At 35.3% G+C, this 14,523-nt stretch overlaps 1 long non-coding RNA gene and 1 pseudogene across 1 annotated transcript; one reads left to right on the top strand and one right to left on the bottom strand.

The window, feature by feature from the left end:
• Positions 1 to 1,688: 1,688 nt before the first annotated feature.
• On the bottom strand, positions 1,689 to 2,508 carry LOC148766531 (uncharacterized). The gene is made up of 2 exons (XR_016034841.1): positions 2,074 to 2,508; positions 1,689 to 1,984 (listed from the first exon to the last, which is right to left on the bottom strand). It is a non-coding gene; the product is annotated as an uncharacterized LOC148766531 (long non-coding RNA).
• A 1,031-nt stretch (positions 2,509 to 3,539) lies between these two features.
• On the top strand, positions 3,540 to 6,254 carry LOC148766532 (uncharacterized; annotated as a pseudogene).
• The last annotated feature ends 8,269 nt before the right edge of the window (positions 6,255 to 14,523 follow it).

The raw sequence follows: 14,523 nt of genomic DNA on the forward strand, positions 1-14,523 counted from the left end.
AAAGTTTTTTTATTCCCACTTAGATTCATCTTAACTTGTACTAGAACCCCAAATATTACATTACATCAAAGAAATCCAATCAAGTAAAAAATAGACTCAGTAAATTATAATAAACATGGTAAGAAATATGAATACATTGCCAACAAATAACATTAAACTACAAATTAAGTTCAATAATAATTGAATACATAGTGATGCAAATAACAAAGTAACTAAAATTGTCGTCTGGTCCTGCACTCATCGTACATAGCTCTAGCTATATCGTCCCTCCACGACACCTATTGTTGTGAGGTTTCCACACTTTCAATAAACCTAAGTGCGGTTATGGATTGGCCAGAGACTTGCTTCCAATGGGTCTACGGGCATCTCTTTACGAATGAAATTTTGTAACAAGCAAGAAGCCATAATAATACGGTTGTGGACTTTGATAGGATAATGGGAACTAGTACGCAATATGCCCCAACGCGACTTCAATAACGCAAGAAGCCATAATAATACGGTTGTGGACTTGGCATGCTTCATATTGAAATATTATTTATAATCTTTAGGAGCATTATTACCATCCCATTCATCCAAGTGATACCTAACACCTCTATACGGGGCTAAAAACCCCTCTCCATTTGTGTAGCCATTATCGCAAATGTACTAATTTCCTCAAATCCACAAAATGACAAATATTTATAAATCGCATATATGTTCAACAATATTGAAAGAGGTTTGGAAATGATCAGTACCATCGGGAATTCTCAAACCATTAGGTCTACAAACGGCATCTCGAAGGACTCTACTATCAGCAGCGGAACCCTCCCATCCAGTTAAAATATAACTATAACACAAGGTTGCATCACATACACCTAGTACATTGACTGAGATATCTCCCTTGCGATTTCTATAGCGCGCATTTTCTAGTTGAGCAACCCTAACTTTTATATAAGTACCATCTAATGCTCCTAAACATCCCTACACATTGAAACCAACAAGTTTCACAACACTTTGTTTGCAGATTACTAAACATATATAAAGTTAAACTACATGTCTTTATTACCTTAAACGGTTTCCACCGAACGTCTGTACACCCCTCATCAATAGGTGTTGGCTTCACAATCAACAACGGGTATAGCTTAATTACAACATTTAGAACACTGTTGAAGTGCTTACTAACCGTATACCCGGATCTGTTGAAATTATACCCTACAATTTTATTTTTTGTATGATGTCCCAATATATGCAAGAAAATGGCCAATTGTTCATTAACTTTTTTATTCCGTGCATCAATTAAGCTAGGGGTGAGATCGGCTCGGATCGGCTCGGTTTTAGCCTCAAACCGAACCTGGAACCGAAATGGTCGGTTCACAAAGAACCAAAAACCAAACCGGTCGGTTCATGTCGGTTCGGTTCTAGTCGGTTTTTCGGGTTTTTTTTTTTCGGTTTCGGTTTTTTTTCGGTTCCTAAATTTTCGGTTCGGTTTCTTAACGGTTCCGGTTTTCGGGTCGGTTTTCAACCCTTTTTTCTCTAAAATAAATCTAAATAAGCCCAAAATATGCTAAAAATAATTCAGCCCATTTTGAACCAACAAAGCCCAAAAGATTAAAAAAAAACCCAAAACTTAGGACAAAATCAGCCCATACACAAAAAAATCACATCACAGCATTAAAAAAAAAATTAAAAAAAGAAACAACAATTAACAGTTCAGTAGCACAACATCACAACAGAAGAAGAAAAAAAAAAAAAAAGCAGCATTTCATCATCCAAAAAATAAAGAAAAAACGCGCAGAAAGTAACCAAATCACCAAAAGATTCATTACACCAAGAATTGAGTTTAAAACATAAATCCAAAGACCAAAGTTGTAATATTACTTAAGATCGTTTAGGACTTAGGAGAGTTAACAAAAACAGCAAAAAAACAAAGATATATTATCACCAAGACACCAACTCCCCCACGACTCCATCAAAGTTGAAAGATCTTCTGATTGTTTATACCAATCTGCAAAATACATAAATCTATATATATAATGTATGTATATTGTATTCTATAGAACAGAGAAATTATATTTAAATAAAAAAAGAACTTACCGTTGCAGACTTTGGAAGGAGAAGACTCTCAGACTCAAAGTATTTCTATGTGTGACGGCGGAAGACGGAAGTGAATCGATTGACAGAGGAGAAGCTAGGGTTTTATTTGGGAGTGGGAGATGTGCTAATTTCAGAGAGAAAAAGAAGCGGGCTGGGGCGGGTTATTGGGCTGGGGCGGGTGATTGGGCTCTAGGGCACTCCAAAATTCAGAGAAAAAAAATAATCAGGAATATATATTAGGCCCTATCAAAACGACGTCGTTTCGGGTCGGTTCGGTACATCGGCTCGGTTAACCACTTGAAAAACCGAGTGTGAACCGAAAATTTTGGTTCGGCGGAAATAAAAAACCGTATATGCGGTTCTTGCTTCGGGACGGCATATTTCGGGTCGGTTTTTCGGTTTTCGGCTCGGTTTTTCGGTTTTCGGATTTTTTTTCCTCACCCCTAAATTAAGCCACCAAATCTGAATTAGAAAACACTGTCGGACAAATGCATTTTTAGATATACGCAGATTATCAAAACAATGTACATCAGTACCGTGTATCAATCTATTAATTTTTTCTAATTGGTCGGGCACTCGAGCATTTAAACTATAAGACATATAAGAACGCACTAAATGATTACGAATTGCACGACGTTCTTTTAACTTACGATAAGCCCCATAACATGCCATAAGGAATAACTTGGAAATGTTAATTATTTCTTCCAAAATCAACAAGATCTCTTCATGCTCCTCTCTAATATCCATTTCAAACAAAAACTGTACGAAACTGCAATAACAAAATCAATAACAAGTTTTATACGTATAATATAATTTAAAATACCATACCCAACACATTAGAACCACAATATCATAATAATAAGTAAAAAATGTAGAAAAAATGTTAATTAAAAAGGAAGATTTACCTCACCGATCCTGCGTTTGAGTTACTAGGAGCACCGACGCCGGAACGAGCACCTTCCTGTGTTCGATTCTCGAATAAATTCAATAAAGATAATGAAGGCGGAATGAAGATGTAATAAATCCACGCACAAAAAGGTATACGATTTACCTCAGCGATTGTTCTTCTGAACACTTGTGACACGAAAATGAAAAAAAAGAAATGGATTTGAATTGAGGATCTGCTGTTTTTAATAAAAGTGTGTGCGTAGTAGTGGGTGGGAAAGTCAGATATTTAGATAAGTGAATTTATTGATGAGTGTATTTGTGTAAACTACACAATGCCACCTACTTTCTTTTGTTTGGGATTATGTAATCCACCCAATATTGGGTGGACAAGTTATCACCCAAGTGGGGGATTAAAAACCGGGCCTCCTATCACTCATGGGCTTTAGTCACTCTAACCAAATGTTTGATTCAGTTGGATTAATTAGTCAATCACCCATTATCACTCAAACCAAACGAGCCATAAGGAGATGGAGATTGCAATGATTCGATCCAATATTGAGTAGGATCGAGAGGCCATGATGACAAGATTTATTTGCGGGCCGAACCGGGAGATTGATAATGCAGTGGAGTTGCAGTACTACGTTGAGATTGAGAAGGTCGTTCATATGGCCTTGAAAGTTGAGAGGCAACTTAAGCAAGGAGGGAGAACTACAGCTCAGGCCGATGCATCAAGGTTCGAACCGCGATGGAATCCTACTTCGAAACCCGAGGAGAAATCGACAACGAAACCTTCCAATGAAAATCCAATCAACCGAGCACCACCTGAGAGAGGTAATACTTCGTCACAACCACAACGGACACGTGATATTAAATGCTATAGATGTCATGGATCAGTTTATATCGCCACGGAGTTCCCTAGCCGGTGAGCTATGATTTTATTAGAGAATGGCGAGCTAGAGTCCGAGGAGGAGGCAATGTCAAATTCGAAATTAGCACCTAAGGAAGGTAACGTGGTACAAGCTGTTCATGGACTCGCACTTGTTGTACTTCGAACTATCCACGTGCAAGCTGAAGAAGATGGTGACGTAATACAACGAGAGAACATCTTCTACACACAATCCCACGTTCAAAATCGAGTATGTGGATTGATAATTGATGGAGGAAGTTGCGTGAATGTGACAAGCAAGCTAATGGTAGACAAGCTAGGGCTGTAAGTCACCAAACATCCGGGACCAACAAGCTTCAGTGGTTGAATGAAAGTGGCGAGTTGAGAGTGACGAAACAAGTCTTGGTTTCCTTTAGTATTGGACAATACAGAGATGAGGTGAGGTTTGATGTTGTGCCCATGCAAGCAAGTCATATCTTACTTGGGCGACCTTTGCAGTTTAATCGACGAACAGTTCATGATGGTTACAAAAATCTCTACACTTTTACTAAGGATGGCATGCGAATCACACTTTACACCTTTACCACCTCGTCAGGTGTTTGATGAGCAAAATCAGATCAAGAAGTCCATTGCTGCAAATTCAAAACAAATTGAGTTTGAACGTGTTAGTTGTAGTGGAGAGGTAAAACAAGAGAGTTTAGCCGAAGTGAGAAAAGAAAAAGAAGAGAATGCAAACTTAATAAACAGAGATGAGAGAAAAATGAGTTTTTATGCAAAAGAAAGAGAGATTAAGAGTGCATGTAAGGGTGAGAGAACAATGATGTTGTTAGTGTTTAGGGAGTCCTATTTTGCTAATGATAACCTTAATTCTTCTTTGCCTAGTATTGTTATTTCTCTTTTGCATGAGTTCGATGATGTCTTTCCGAACGAGATGCCAACGGGGTGGCCACCAATACTAGGGATTGAGCACCAACTTGATTTTATTCCAGGGTTCCAAATTTTGAATAGACCTGATTACCGAAGTAGTCCCGAGGAGACGAAGGAGTTATAATGGCAAGTGGACGACCTGTTAGCTAAAGAACATGTTCGAGAAAGCATTTTTATGAGTGAGTCCTTGTGTAGTGCCTGTTTTACTAGTACCGAAGACGAATGGGAGTTGGATAATGTGTGTTGATTATCGAGCCATCAACAAAATTACGGTAAAATATCGACAATTTATTCCTCGATTACATGATATGCTTGACGAACTACATGGTTCCATTATCTTCTCTAAAATTGATTTGAAAAGTGGTTATCACCAAATTCGCATGAAAGAGGGAGATGAGTGGAAAACTGCATTTAAAACTAAGGATGGATTGTATGAATGATTAGTAATGCATTTTGGTTTGACTAATGCACCTAGTACGTTTATGCGTTTTATGAATCATGTTCTGCGAGCTTATATAGGAAAATTTTGTTGTTGTTTACTTTGATGATAAGGTATATAGAAAAAAATTGCATGACCATATTGAGCATTTAAGGTGTGTATTGGAGTCATTAAGGTGGGAACAACAATATGCCAATTCGAGGAAGTGTGATTTCTGCCTAGATAGGATTGTTTTCCTTGGTTTTGTAGTGAGTTCAAGGGGTGTTGAAGTGGATGAGGATAAGGTTAAAGTTGTTTGAGAATGTCCAATACCAAAGAACGCATCCGAGGCCCGAATCTTCCATGGCCTAGCTGGAATCTATAGGAGATTTGTGCCAACTTCAGCACAATTACAACGCCTTTAACTGAGATTTCCAGCCTAGATGGAAAGCATAAGGCTGAGTTAGTGAAGAAAATCCATGAAGAAGCACGCGAGAACATTGTGAAGAGGAATAAGCAAGTTGCGAACCGAGCTAATAAGGGGCGAAAACACCTTACATTTGAGCATGGCGATTGGATTTGTGCACACTTCCGCAAGGATATATTTCCTAACCACCGGAGTTTGAAAGTTAAGCCGCGAGGAGATGGACCATTCTAAGTGCTGGAAAATATCAACGACAATGCCTATTGATCGACCTTCCAAGTGAGTATTAAGTCAGTTCGACTTTTAATTTTTCAGCCCTATCTCCGTTTGATGTAGGTTCAGATTCGAGGACGAATCAGTTTCAAGAGGGGGAGAATGATACGAACCAGCCAAGTACGCAAGCTAGTACTGAGCTGGATAAAGGAGTTAATGTTTCAGACGAGTTGCATGTGCCAAGAGGACCGATTACACGAGCTCAGGCCAAGAGGATTGAAGCAGCTATGCTTAACTTAGTAAAAGACGAGCTCCGAAAGGAAGAATTAATGAATCCTAGTTTGATCCTAGCTGGACTTAATTGGAGTAGAATTATCGGAGCAGATCGTGAAGCAAAGCGAGCTCAAATACTTGAGCCCATTTAGTCATCCAGCCGAGAAGACGTGACTTGGAGAAGAAGAATTGTTAATTTTCATATTTAATTTTGAGACAGTTTGTTCTTGCGATTTAGAGTCCGTTCTAGACTCAATTTAGTTTATTTGGTTATTTTCTTATTATATATAAGTTAGGAGTTATTTTTCTTGCTAGATTAGGTCTTTTGAGACTTATAAGTAGGTTGTTTTAGGGTCGTTACTTTTTGGACGTTTTTAAGCATTATTTGAGAGATTTAAATTCTCCTTTGTTGTTCTTCAACAACTCTTCGGGATATTTTGCGAGTGGATTCTTGTGAATTATTCTTAGCAATATAGTATTGGATTATGATTCATTATAATCACGGGGTCAATACTTTCACCTTGATAATATTGGTTTCTAGCTCTCTATAGCTGCGGGGTCAATATTCCGAATTCCGCCAATCGAATCATTTGTTTTTGGACGTTCCGTTCTTGCTTCCGCATAAGATTATTGTGTCTTGTAACAAGTTTTACGGGATTCGTATAAGTTGGTAACCAGACCTAATTTCCAAAAAAAAGTTTCACCAATCTTTTTTTTCGTGTCTTTGTTTTGTTTTCATTCTTCGATTTGTTCGTATCTTTTCTTGTTGTGTCTTCTACTCTATCTCATATTTTCTTGAATTTTGTTGTCTATAGTGTTCGTAAAAAAATAAAGTTTCTGAAAAACCTTAGAAAAACCGGATACATAAAAAAGAAAAAAACAAAGAAAGAAAGAAAGAAAAAAGAAAAAAAAAAGTAAGAAAAAAAAAGAAGAAGCAGCAAAATTTAAAATTCAACCAATGAAAATTTCTTGTGAGGAGTTTTAATAGATTTGGGCAAAACAAATAATTTAATAGACTTGGGCAACTCCTTGAATATCTTGTTTCCTTGTCTACTTTTTTTCCAATTGAATTTCACGTTGTTTCTTTGTTTCCTATCTCTTTTGTTTCCTTTTACCATTAAATTCAAAATTCCTTCTATTTGCCTCCAAATAATTTCTGGATTGATAAAATACTATTTAGCTTTGAATAAAAAAAATGAAAAATTCACTTAATATTTTCTCAATTAGTTTCTTTAGAACTTTGAAGAGAATTTACGAGTGGAAAAAAGGCAAGTGAGTGTGAGATCAAAAGAGGGTAAAAGGCAAATTGTGTGAAACACTAGTGAAGAGCATATCGAGTGATACACATGAGGGATTGGTGAGAAAATCTTGTTTCCTTTAACAATATTTTGCGTTTGAACACCATGAAAGGGACGGAGCAACGAAGCAGCACTTCCAACTTCTGCATATAACATATAACCCTTTAAATGATGCAAAATCAAATTGATGAGTTGAATAGGCTAAGACCTGCACCAGTGCCACAAATGCGGCAACCTATTTGTCAACCCGTTGTATGCTAATGTGACGAATTGTAGTTCGATGAAGAATCTGTGTGACACCCCTTTTCTAATTACACTTACTTAGTAATTTAAAATATGCTAGCGGAAGACTTATAGAAAATAATGAGTGTGGAATGCTCGTTTTAAAAATCACCTTATACAAATAAAAAGTTACGCATAAATTTTTCTTTTAAAATCAGAGGAAGAGTGTCCACATATTACCGTATCATATATACTTAACCAACTATCACAAATGAGGCATGCATGACTAGATTATTTAAATTATCAAGAGTAAAGATTAGGAATTCCACACAGATTAGGTAGATCAACTTAGAAAATTAATTTGTCTTAAACCATTCTTGAAAAGACCTTGAAATTTTAACCACATACTCTAATATGGGTCTAAATTATTTATGTAAAACAATTTTCAAATATCATTAGCCAGTTAACAGAAATAATTAAATACATGCAACTGTACAGTTTGAAAATCCAGAACAGAAGAGGGAGCTTTGAGAATTATTTATAAATTCTCCACTGTTCTAAACACTACTAAATTTTATACCAAAACAGAAAATTGAGTTAGGAACATACTAAAATTTAAATAGATTGATTTGAGTAAGAAAAACTTCACATATTGATGCATGTCCTAAAATGACTATGCATGTGTACAGTTATGGAAATTAATTCATAATAAATTCATAGCTTATCGAAATGATGCAAAAGACCTACCAAAATAACCCTAACAGAAAGACCTATGACTCTGTAAAATTACATGCAATTCTAAATAGAAAGTATATTTAATACGGATTATCGAACAACAGAGCATAACACAACATATAATTAACCGATAAGCATTATATAGAAGTTTGGCAAAAAGAGGAAATCAAAATCCTAATTGTTATTAGATGCAATGTTCTTACTAATAAGATCCCCCGAGAGGTGGAAGAGTACGATAACAAATATCTAAGACGGTATTGAAAGTCTTTAAAATTAAACTATATAAGTAGAACAATATGGCTAAATTAAGAGCACACAAGATCCATACGCCAGCTTCCATATAAACACATCCCTCGATCCTCGAACTCGACTCCAACTTTACGACTCATGCTCGGGATTTAAAGTACCTTCAAGCATTTCAACACCTATATGAGTCTTTTGGACTCAATGATAATTTCCGAAGGAATACCGAATACACATAGGCAAACAAGCATATATTTATGATATGTATATATGTATATATCCCATCTCAAATCACACATATACACAATATAAACATTTCCATTTTACCTCAATCATCATTTCATTGAGGAACTTTACCAATTTACCTTTACCTTCTCGGTTTACCTCTTAGAACTTTTCGATTCACCTCGTAGACCTTCCTTTCATCATTTCATAAGGAATAAGAGGAAATCCCTCACAAGGGAGTCGTCATTCTTTTACACACACATTCATTCAAGTGCTCATATAATGTGTGAGAAAGAAAAAAAACATTTTTGTGCGGATATCCTTTGGAAAAATCAAGTAAAACCATGACAATAAGCCTTCATTTATTTGGAACCCGTTTCATAAGTGGAATCAAACCACACACTCTTCATCTAATTTTTGGGGTACCGGTCCCTCATACCCCGTGCTTATTCGATCTATGTTTTTCAAGACTTTCCAATTTTAAAAACGTGCAAGTGAGGTTACTACATACTTTCATTCATTTCAAGCAATTTGATTAGGTGTGTGAGAAAACATTTTCGTTCGGATATCCTTTGAAAAATCAAGTAAAACCATAGACAATAAGCCTTCATTTATTTGGAACCCGTTTCATAAGTGGAATCAAATCACACACTCTTTATCTCATTTTTGGGGTACCGGTCCCTCATACCCCGTGCTTATTCGATCTATGTTTTACAAGATTTTTCAACTTAAAAAACGTGCAAGTGAAGTTAGTATATATTCTTCATTTCACATATTCAAAGTTAGCTTTCACATAAGCACACATATTTCCACATATTTCACAAAGGCACATAGTTTAGTCACAAAATCACAAAAGCAAGTAAGACACATAACAACTCAAGCAAAGAACATAGATCACATATTTACACATATAGCAAAACAACTCAATGCATTTGGTTATTTACTATCTCCAAGTTTCATTAATTAAAGTTCAAGCCATCTTTCTCAAGAGACTTGATGTTTTCTTTCAAGTATCACCAAATTTTCATTTATTTCATTTCCTTTCCAAAATATTCGAACCATCAACAATTCAATCACACAAAATTCCATTTTTATTAATCTTGTTCTCCGTTTTTATCTTCGTATATTATCTTATTATTCATAATTCATAAACCATGGATTGCAAGCTTCTTCAACCCGAAGGGAGTACACTTACAACCATGTAGGTCGATATATATACACATAGAAACATATACTTATATATAGCACGTATAGATTTTATAAATAAACCATGGATCAAGTACTTTCTTCGACCACGCAGGTTTACGAAAACCATGGATCGAAGTTTTCTTAAGATCACGCAGGTCTAGTATATATATATAAATACATAAAAATAAAATTACAATATTATTCTTAATTCTTCAAGATTATATCATTTAAAGCTTAGATTCTTACATGCATGGATGATCAAAGCATAAATTCAACACAAAATTTTATTTTCTTTCTCCTTCAGTTTTCGGTCACCACAAGAACATTAACAAGAAATTAAAGAGAAGAAATTACTATTGGTGTTGAAGCACTTGTAGCAAGAATTCGAAAATTCTCACCTTAATCTTCTTAGAAATTTGGAAGGGTGTTCTTTCCTTTCTACAAGGGGAAGAAGAAGAAATTTTAGAGAGAGAGGAAGATGAAGCTTAGCTTCTTGAAATTTTCGAAAATGAAGAAAAGAAAGAAGAGGAAGAAGACTTACTCCTTTGGCCAAGAATTTTACTCTTGTAAGAAAAATTTTGGGGCTTTCCTACACTACTAATTTCGAAAATGGAGAAGAAGAGAAAGAGATTTTGATCTTTGATTTTTAGAATGTGTGTTGAGAAGATGAGAAAATAGATGAAGGTTTGGGTTCTATTTATAGAGTAGTGGGGGACTTGCAACCTAAAAGATTAAGAATTGGAGAGTGACCTTTTTGCAATTTAAGAAAATTTAGGAATTAACTAGAGGGACTTCTTTGCAATTTCATTTAACTATTCAAAAAGAAATTCAAAAAGAAAAATCTTAATGTACATGGGCTCACCTAGAGAAGGGTTGTACTCAAGGAAATTTTTTGTCTTGTGTTGTACCATGGTCAAAATTGAGGGATGAATAGGAGGAATTTTCTATTTTTATTTAAGAAAATATGTGATTTGAAATTCTCCTAACAAATAAGTTCTAGCAAACAAATGAGTATAATTAATCTCTAGACTAATAATTAACTAAGATGATCAATTCAAATACGTCCAAAATTATTTCGGACTAATGCATTCTATATGAAATTTCACCGGTTATCACCTAAATAAAAACTTAAACTAATAAACACACATAAGAGATAAAATCACGTTAAGTAAATAGATGCTAATTAATGAATAATTAATTTATCGGAGACGCGGGGTGTTACAATCTGAGGCAGAGTCTAATACTTCTAGGCGATGGCGTAAAGGACAAGGAAACAGAGGTGACATATTTGACAGACCGAAGCAAGGTAATGTGGGACGAGAATGAGATGAAGTTGATCGAAATTTCAGCTCGATCAAATTGAGTATACCATCTTTCCAAGGGAAGAGTGATCCCGAGGCATACATATAATGAGAAAAAAAGGTTTAGCTCGTTTTCAATTGCCACAATTATTCCGAGGAAAAGAAGGTGAAGCTTGCAGCTGTACGTGTTCACTGATTTTGCTATTATTTGGTGGAATCAATTGGTAGTGACTAAACACAAAACTGGCGAACCACCAATTGTTGATTGGGAGTCTATGAATACACTTATTAGATGGCGGTTCGTGCCCTCACATTATTATAGAGACTTGCATCTGAAATTGCAAAGCTTGAAGCAAGGTAGTAAGCCAGTCGAGGAGTGCCATAAGGAGATGGAGATTGCTATGATTCTAGCCAATATTGAGGGCTGAAACCGGGAGATTGCTAATGTAGTGGAGTTGCAGCACTACATTGAGATTGAGGAGGCCGTTCATATGGCCATGAAAGTTGAGAGGCAGCTTAAGCGAGGAGGGATAACTACAACCCGGGCCGAGGCATCAAGCAGAAAACCCCGATGGAATCCTACTTCAAAACCCGAAGAGAAATCGACAAGAAAACCTTCCAATGAGATAAAAAACCAGATTCATAAGCGCATTTTGCCAAACATTTCTTCATATCCGGAGCCACCCTTCAAAAAATTGCCCCACTTAATAAATCAACTGGATCCCATTTATAATTCGACAACACTTTTGGCTTGCTTGAGCTGCATGATTCATTAGCAATATTCCCCCCATTCTGCTCAAACGATGCAACAATCATTGCATTTGTTGAACTAATCACATTATAACTTGACTCAACATCAACATATTCATTTGTTTCACTATAACTTCTAACCATTTAAGTGAACACTGACCATGTAAGTCAAACATAACAGACACGTCATTAACATCATCGAGTAAACAATGCCCACTTCAGGCAAATTGTAACTAGAAACCAATGTGCTTAGTGAAGCCCATGTTTTAACCACAAAATCAACCAAGCTCTGATAGTTTATTCCAAAACTAAAATTCTTCCCAGCATAACAGCTAACAAACTTGAAAAATAAAATAACATAACTTGCCATCCTGAAAAAAAAAAAAACATTAACATACCTTAGGGGTGTGAACGAGCCGAGCTCGCCTCTTTTGGCTGAAATAGACTCGAGCTCGAGCTCCTGTCAATTTTGTCGAGCTCGAGCCCAAGCTCTTTTTTTTTTTTTAACTTATTATTTTATTATTAAAAATTATTTTTTAAAAATACAAAATAAAAACTAAATTGTAATTATATATATTTTTAATATTTGTATTTATTTCTATAATATTTTATATTATTATACATTATTTAAATAAAAATAACATATAAAAAATAAAAAAATAATAATAAATAAGGCTCGCGAGCTCATGAACAACTAAAAACCGGCTCGAGCTCGACTCGTCAGAAAGCTCGAGCTCGCGAGCTCGAAAACCTCTAGTCCGAGTTCGAGCTTTTTACGAGCCGGCTCGTCGAGCTCACGAGTCGGCTCGTTTACCACCCCTAAGTCATACCTACTATTTATAGACATACAATTACATAAAATCATTAGCATCTAAAGTTTAACTAATAAACACATGAAGATAACTATGCTCCATGCATGCCACTACAAACATAAGAGATACACAGCAAAACACAAGACAAATAAGTAAAAAAGAAGAAAAATAAGTAAATTATGTTAACTAAGCTCTTTAATTATCAATATAACATGTGCATAAACGTAAGACATACAACTATACAAGAACACATTAATTTATCTCAACTCCAATATTTAATGTAACTAAGCTATGGCTAAACCATTCTGAGAAAAAAAACTATGTATCAACAACATCAACGACACAAAAATATACAAAAAAAATCCTTAAAGAAACAGAATAAAACATACACAAACAAACTATATTCTTGTCATATCAACACAAAAACATAAAGATAAAACAAACGACGAACTTAAACCTAAGATCTCACTAACATAACAAATGTATCTTAGAATAATAGTATACGCATGTGCGAATCGTACTGTGTTCCTATCATCGCACCACAAACGAAAAAAATACATAAACGACTAATATCGATAAATTAAACAGCATATCGGCCAAAGAAACTAAGATCACTTCAGTCTCGCTAAGATCACTTCAGTCTCGCTAAGATCACCATAAAAACAAATGATCGATAACCAGTAACAAACGATCACACGCATGAACTTGTGTTCAATTTACATAAAATTCAAATTACTTACACGACTCGCACCGTCCGTTCCTATCTTCGCACTACAAACGACCAAAAACGAACAGAAGCTCACAAAATCAACAAGGAATTGAGCGATAATACTCAGAAACGAAGCACATAGTAGAACAAAACCGGAGTAATTTAAGCGAGAGATCTTTTCTAGGGAAATGCGTGAGACAGATTTGTTTATTATCGCCTTTAATACCGAAAGGGTATTTTTGTAACTTCATCTTATGATAATGTGCTAGGTTAAAACACACTGAGAACTTTTAGTAAATAACATAAATCAACATGCATGTTGGCTGTAATTTTTTTTTTTTTTAGGGAGCAGCAACCAATTTCCCCTTATATTAAAAAGGAGAAATTACTATAGGAAGAATGGAATATGAGAAAGAGAGAAATAATAATACGTAATAGAATAGAAACCCCCATTGTGTTATGGGTTGATTACATGGAATAGATATAGAGAAATAATGCAAGGTAATAGAGTTTGACTAGGTAACTAAATCCTAACTAATCTAGGTAACCGAATCATACTAGAATCCTACTATTAGGAGAATTCTATAATATAATATTCTCTAACACGCCCCCTCAGTCGAAACGTGACGAACGTGAAGACTGGACAATCCCTTGATAACACGCTCCCGCAGTCGGAACGAATAAACTCCAAAAGTGAAGACTGGAAAGAAAACCCGCAAAATCCAGTCATTGGTGAAAATATCTGCCAAATTAATAGAAAGAAGAAAATACATGGAGTTTTTTTTTTTTTTTTTTTTTTTTTTTTTTTTTTTTTTTTTTTTTTTTTATGAATCGAGAGGGATAGAAGATATGAGGGAGGGAAGAAGAATAATTAAAAGAAGATAGAGATTAAAGAGAGAGAAATTACATTAACCGACTAAGAAGAAGAAGATGTCGGA

The sequence above is a fragment of the Erythranthe guttata genome, chromosome 12, assembly GCF_056151865.1.
Source record: "Erythranthe guttata isolate IM_541 chromosome 12, IM_541, whole genome shotgun sequence".
NCBI lineage: Eukaryota > Viridiplantae > Streptophyta > Magnoliopsida > Lamiales > Phrymaceae > Erythranthe > Erythranthe guttata.